Source organism: Sparus aurata, chromosome 1 (genome assembly GCF_900880675.1).
Source record: "Sparus aurata chromosome 1, fSpaAur1.1, whole genome shotgun sequence".
NCBI lineage: Eukaryota > Metazoa > Chordata > Actinopteri > Spariformes > Sparidae > Sparus > Sparus aurata.
In genome coordinates this window covers 2,754,995-2,761,145 of record NC_044187.1, presented here as the reverse complement: position 1 = coordinate 2,761,145, position 6,151 = coordinate 2,754,995, and the positions used below count along the sequence as shown (strand labels likewise).

Here is a 6,151-nt window from a genome sequence, read left to right as displayed (position 1 = left end):
AACAGACCAAGTGTGAGATAGATAAAGATAAATAAAGATGGAAGAGCTGCACAGGAATATGCAATGGTTAAAAGTTATAAAAATTTACAAATTCTGAAATGTTGTAATTGTAAGGAAGCAATGATGGTTATGCTGAAGGTGTCATTACTCAATGTGGATAGCAGGGCCATTTCTGTCTCTTTCAGGGTCCTATGCAAGATGCTGTTTAGGGGCCCCTATTTTGTCAAACTATGAGATTCCTAACCTTTTTAGGTGATCCACAAAGATGCAACAATCTGTTACATTTGAAGAAGAAAAGAGGCTAGAGTCGTGAAATCCTCTTAAATTAAAACTTAAATCTTAAGTTGATCCATCCAAGCAAGTTCCTCTATAGGTCAATAATTGAAACTGATGAAGTGTTCCTTTATCTTTATTTTAAATTGTAAAAAGAAGGTTCTTAAACATTAAAGAGCGAGTGTCCGGCTTCCTGGTCCACCGCTCCAAATATATTTCGGAATTGCCCCTACAAAGACAAAACTCCTCAGGTTACCAAGCAAAAATAGATCCTAAGCAAATATTCATACTATATAATTGAGTTATGTTACACTAATGCAGAAGTTCATAATCTGTTTTTATATTAAACATTGTAATGTTTAGCACAACACGTTTACACTTGGCTTCAGGCGACCACAAGGGCTGCTTTACAAAAGAAGAAACAGGGTCGCATCACCTAAATTTAAAACAAAGCCATTGGCAATCGTGCGCTAACTTTGAAGCTGATCTTCGGGAGTTAGACGGTGTCTTGTTGAGAGCGTGTTCAGGACCAAACACTTTTGGGAAGGAAAAGGAATCACAGTGCTCTGGCAGATTTGTGTCATGTGTAGGAAAGAGCTTACTTACAATTGTTGAGGCTGCTGGATGGGCGTCATTTACACATTCAAATGTGGCCTCGTCGACAACTCTAACGACAATCGTTTACACCTGGATTCAGGCGACTTCGACGGCTGCCTAGCAACGTCCAGCAGCACAAATGAACAAGGTGGTATCACCTTGATTGATAACGACCTCATTGAGGTTAAACACCTTGTACTCCCCGCCATTTATTCTCAACTCCCCCTTGGATGAGCTGCTTTCCCAGAGAATGAACAAGGTGGTATCACCGAAACTGATGAGGACGCCAATGGCACAGAAAACATACAGCGATCGTTCTCTAACTTTGAGGCTGATCTTCTGCAGTTAGAAGGTGTCTTGCTGAGAGCACGTTCAGACACACACACTTGTGGGAGGCAACAGGCGCTGCAGTGCGCCAGCAGACGTGCGTGTCTTGTGAAGGAAAGAGCTTACTTACAGAGCTATCGCCACGAGGCAGAGGGCTCGTCTGGGATTTGAACCCGGGACGTCTCGCACCCTAAGCGAGAATCAGTACCCCTAGACCAACGAGCCACAGCGAGGGCTTCCTGGTCGAGAGAAAGACTCCAGTGAAGACATCCACAGAGACACCAGACAGAGAAAAGTAGAGGGTCCACCTTTTGTTACATTGGTGCAGCTTTGCCAACCCGCTTCCAATCTTTGTGCCAAATTGCAAATAACGACCATCAGGTGCTCTCAGCTTGTTTAACCAGGGCTCGTCCTGGGATTTGAACCCGGGACCTCTCGCACCCAAAGCGAGAATCATACCCCTAGACCAACGAGCCATTCGAACTTGAGCTCCTGACAGGCTGCTGTCTCAAACAGAGCAGTTGGGGAATTGAAACACACATTTAACACATGCAGGGCTCAACCCAGGGGGGGCTTATGCCTCAGGTCAGACATCGATCAGTATATTCTGGATGGGAGCCGTTTACGCATTCAAATGTGGCCCCATGGACAACTCCAACGACAATCGTTTACACCTGGCTTCAGGCGACTTCAACGGCTGCCGAAACAACGTCCAGCAGCACAAATGAACAAGGTGGTATCAACGATCGATAACGATCCCCTTGTACTCCGTGCCAGTCATTTAGAACTCCCCCTTGGAGGAGACTTTAAAAGCGTTCAAGTGTCTATAAGCAAGGACACTTGCCTGAGGCGTGACCATCCATGACCTGGATGAGTAATAAACTTGACAAACATTTTACACGTGACGATCGCACACCAAGTGTCCATCTGACCATGGCGCTTTAGATGGCGATCTTCAAAAACAATTGGCCAGTACAGAACAAGTTGAATTGCCTGTTGAGCAACCTAGAGACAGGGTTTCTTGGGCAAGGAGGAGAGACTGTAGCTGTGGCAGGTATGGCAAAGACACACCTTTGGAACTATTGTGAAAGGCAGACAGCTGTCAAGGAGGGCTGGTCCGGGATTTGAACCCCGGACCTCTCGCACCCTAAGCGAGAATCATACCCCTAGACCAACGAGCCCTGCAGATTGGTCTCTGTGGCTTACATCGCCTTACAGAAACAGGGTAGTCTTTCAGGAATATCAATGTGTATTTTCAGGATTGGATTCGTTTACACTTTGAAATTTTGCCTTATCTACGACCCTAACGACCATCGTTTACACTTGGCTTCAGGCGACCACAACGGCTGCTTTACAATAGAACGAACAAGGTCGCATCACCGAAATTGAAAATGACGCCATCGGCACAGCAGATTGACATGCAGCGATCGTGCGCTAACTTTTAAGCTGATCTTCGGGAGTTAGAAGGTGTTTTGTTGAGAGCGCGTTCAGGAGCAAACACTTTTGGGAAGGAACATGTATCGCAGTGCTCTGGCAGATTTGTGTCTTGTGTAGGAAAGAGCTTACTTTACAGAGCTGTTGAGGCTGAGGGCTCGTCCGGGATTTGAACCCGGGACCTCTCGCACCCGAAGCGAGAATCATACCCCTAGACCAACGAGCCACAGCGAGGGCTTCCTGCTAGAGGAAAAGAGTCCAGTGAATCACAGAGACAGAGAAAAGTGGAGGGCACCCTTTTTGTCACATTGGTGCAGCGGCGCAAGCAGGGCCGCCCCGCTTCCTATCTTGGTGCTGAGCTGCAAACATAGATCTGCGGCTGACCTCAGCTGTTCAACGAGGGCTCGTCCGGGATTTGAACCCGGGACCTCTCGCACCCAAAGCGAGAATCATACCCCTAGACCAACGAGCCATCGAAAAAAGACCACCTCACAGGTTGCTATCTCAAACAGGAGCACTAGAACGTATGCAGACAGCAATGCAAAGTCTTGTGCATTGGGGAACTGAAACATACACTAAACACATGCATGGCTCAACACAGGGGGGCCTACGGCTCAGGTCAAGCCGCGGTGCCTTACCACTGTCTCTGTCCAGGACATCGATCAGTATATTCTGGATGGGCGTCATTTACACATTCAAATGTGGCCTCGTCGACAACTCTAACGACAATCGTTTACACCTGGATTCAGGCGACTTCGACGGCTGCCTAGCAACGTCCAGCAGCACAAATGAACAAGGTGGTATCACCTTGATTGATAACGACCTCATTGAGGTTAAACACCTTGTACTCCCCGCCATTTATTCTCAACTCCCCCTTGGATGAGCTGCTTTCCCAGAGAATGAACAAGGTGGTATCACCGAAACTGATGAGGACGCCAATGGCACAGAAAACATACAGCGATCGTTCTCTAACTTTGAGGCTGATCTTCTGCAGTTAGAAGGTGTCTTGCTGAGAGCACGTTCAGACACACACACTTGTGGGAGGCAACAGGCGCTGCAGTGCGCCAGCAGACGTGCGTGTCTTGTGAAGGAAAGAGCTTACTTACAGAGCTATCGCCACGAGGCAGAGGGCTCGTCCGGGATTTGAACCCAGGGACCTCTCGCACCCTAAGCGAGAATCATACCCCTAGACCAACGAGCCACAGCGAGTGCTTCCTGGTCGAGAGAAAGACTCCAGTGAAGACATCCACAGAGACACCAGACAGAGAAAAGTAGAGGGTCCACCTTTTGTTACATTGGTGCAGCTTTGCCAACCCGCTTCCAATCTTTGTGCCAAATTGCAAATAACGACCATCAGGTGCTCTCAGCTGTTTAACCAGGGCTCGTCCGGGATTTGAACCCGGGACCTCTCGCACCCAAAGCGAGAATCATACCCCTAGACCAACGAGCCATTCGAACTTGAGCTCCTGACAGGCTGCTGTCTCAAACAGAGCAGTTGGGGAATTGAAACACACATTTAACACATGCAGGGCTCAACCCAGGGGGGGTTTATGCCTCAGGTCAGACATCGATCAGTATATTCTGGATGGGAGCCGTTTACGCATTCAAATGTGGCCCCATGGACAACTCCAACGACAATCGTTTACACCTGGCTTCAGGCGACTTCAACGGCTGCCGAAACAACGTCCAGCAGCACAAATGAACAAGGTGGTATCAACGATCGATAACGATCCCCTTGTACTCCGTGCCAGTCATTTAGAACTCCCCCTTGGAGGAGACTTTAAAAGCGTTCAAGTGTCTATAAGCAAGGACACTTGCCTGAGGCGTGACCATCCATGACCTGGATGAGTAATAAACTTGACAAACATTTTACACGTGACGATCGCACACCAAGTGTCCATCTGACCATGGCGCTTTAGATGGCGATCTTCAAAAACAATTGGCCAGTACAGAACAAGTTGAATTGCCTGTTGAGCAACCTAGAGACAGGGTTTCTTGGGCAAGGAGGAGAGACTGTAGCTGTGGCAGGTATGGCAAAGACACACCTTTGGAACCATTGTGAAAGGCAGACAGCTGTGAAGCTGTTGGGTAGGGCTCGTCCGGGATTTGAACCCGGGACCTCTCGCACCCTAAGCGAGAATCATACCCCTAGACCAACGAGCCCTGCAGATGGGGTCTCTGTGGCTTACATCGCCTTACAGAAACAGGGTAGTCTTTCAGGAATATCAATGTGTATTTTCAGGATTGGATTCGTTTACACTTTGAAATTTTGCCTTATCTACGACCCTAACGACCATCGTTTACACTTGGCTTCAGGCGACCACAACGGCTGCTTTACAATAGAATGAACAAGGTCGCGTCACCGAAATTGAAAATGACGCCATCGGCACAGCAGATTGACATGCAGCGATCGTGCGCTAACTTTTAAGCTGATCTTCGGGAGTTAGAAGGTGTTTTGTTGAGAGCGCGTTCAGGAGCAAACACTTTTGGGAAGGAACATGTATCGCAGTGCTCTGGCAGATTTGTGTCTTGTGTAGGAAAGAGCGGCTGTTGAGGCTGAGGGCTCGTCCGGGATTTGAACCCGGGACCTCTCGCACCCGAAGCGAGAATCATACCCCTAGACCAACGAGCCACAGCGAGGGCTTCCTGCTAGAGGAAAAGAGTCCAGTGAATCACAGAAACAGAGAAAAGTGGAGGGCACCCTTTTTGTCACATTGGTGCAGCGGCGCAAGCAGTGCCGCCCCGCTTCCTATCTTGGTGCTGAGCTGCAAACATAGATCTGCGGCTGATCTCAGCTGTTCAATGAGGGCTCGTCCGGGATTTGAACCCGGGACCTCTCGCACCCAAAGCGAGAATCATACCCCTAGAACAACGAGCCATCGAAAAACGATCATCTCACAGGTTGCTATCTCAAACAGGAGCACTAGAACGTATGCAGACAGCAATGCAAAGTCTTGTGCATTGGGGAACTGAAACATACACTAAACACATGCATGGCTCAACACAGGGGGGCCTACGGCTCAGGTCAAGACGCGGTGCCTTACCACTGTCTCTGTCCAGGACATCGATCAGTATATTCTGGATGGGCGTCATTTACACATTCAAATGTGGCCTCGTCGACAACTCTAACGACAATCGTTTACACCTGGATTCAGGCGACTTCGACGGCTGCCTAGCAACGTCCAGCAGCACAAATGAACAAGGTGGTATCACCTTGATTGATAACGACCTCATTGAGGTTAAACACCTTGTACTCCCCGCCATTTATTCTCAACTCCCCCTTGGATGAGCTGCTTTCCCAGAGAATGAACAAGGTGGTATCACCGAAACTGATGAGGACGCCAATGGCACAGAAAACATACAGCGATCGTTCTCTAACTTTGAGGCTGATCTTCTGCAGTTAGAAGGTGTCTTGCTGAGAGCACGTTCAGACACACACACTTGTGGGAGGCAACAGGCGCTGCAGTGCGCCAGCAGACGTGCGTGTCTTGTGAAGGAAAGAGCTTACTTACAGAGCTAT

At 48.6% G+C, this 6,151-nt stretch overlaps 9 non-coding genes across 9 annotated transcripts; all 9 read right to left on the bottom strand.

Moving 5' to 3' along the window:
• Positions 1–1,600: 1,600 nt before the first annotated feature.
• On the bottom strand, positions 1,601–1,673 carry trnap-ugg (transfer RNA proline (anticodon UGG)). The gene has a single exon. It is a non-coding gene; the product is annotated as a tRNA-Pro (tRNA).
• A 633-nt stretch (positions 1,674–2,306) lies between these two features.
• trnap-agg (transfer RNA proline (anticodon AGG)) lies at positions 2,307–2,378 on the bottom strand. The gene has a single exon. It is a non-coding gene; the product is annotated as a tRNA-Pro (tRNA).
• Positions 2,379–2,785: 407 nt separating this feature from the next.
• On the bottom strand, positions 2,786–2,857 carry trnap-cgg (transfer RNA proline (anticodon CGG)). The gene has a single exon. It is a non-coding gene; the product is annotated as a tRNA-Pro (tRNA).
• Positions 2,858–3,031: 174 nt separating this feature from the next.
• On the bottom strand, positions 3,032–3,103 carry trnap-ugg (transfer RNA proline (anticodon UGG)). Its single transcript has one exon. It is a non-coding gene; the product is annotated as a tRNA-Pro (tRNA).
• Positions 3,104–3,759: 656 nt separating this feature from the next.
• On the bottom strand, positions 3,760–3,832 carry trnap-agg (transfer RNA proline (anticodon AGG)). Its single transcript has one exon. It is a non-coding gene; the product is annotated as a tRNA-Pro (tRNA).
• A 177-nt stretch (positions 3,833–4,009) lies between these two features.
• trnap-ugg (transfer RNA proline (anticodon UGG)) lies at positions 4,010–4,081 on the bottom strand. Its single transcript has one exon. It is a non-coding gene; the product is annotated as a tRNA-Pro (tRNA).
• A 641-nt stretch (positions 4,082–4,722) lies between these two features.
• trnap-agg (transfer RNA proline (anticodon AGG)) lies at positions 4,723–4,794 on the bottom strand. The gene has a single exon. It is a non-coding gene; the product is annotated as a tRNA-Pro (tRNA).
• Positions 4,795–5,191: 397 nt separating this feature from the next.
• Positions 5,192–5,263, bottom strand: trnap-cgg (transfer RNA proline (anticodon CGG)). Its single transcript has one exon. It is a non-coding gene; the product is annotated as a tRNA-Pro (tRNA).
• A 174-nt stretch (positions 5,264–5,437) lies between these two features.
• On the bottom strand, positions 5,438–5,509 carry trnap-ugg (transfer RNA proline (anticodon UGG)). Its single transcript has one exon. It is a non-coding gene; the product is annotated as a tRNA-Pro (tRNA).
• Between the last annotated feature and the right edge of the window lie 642 nt (positions 5,510–6,151).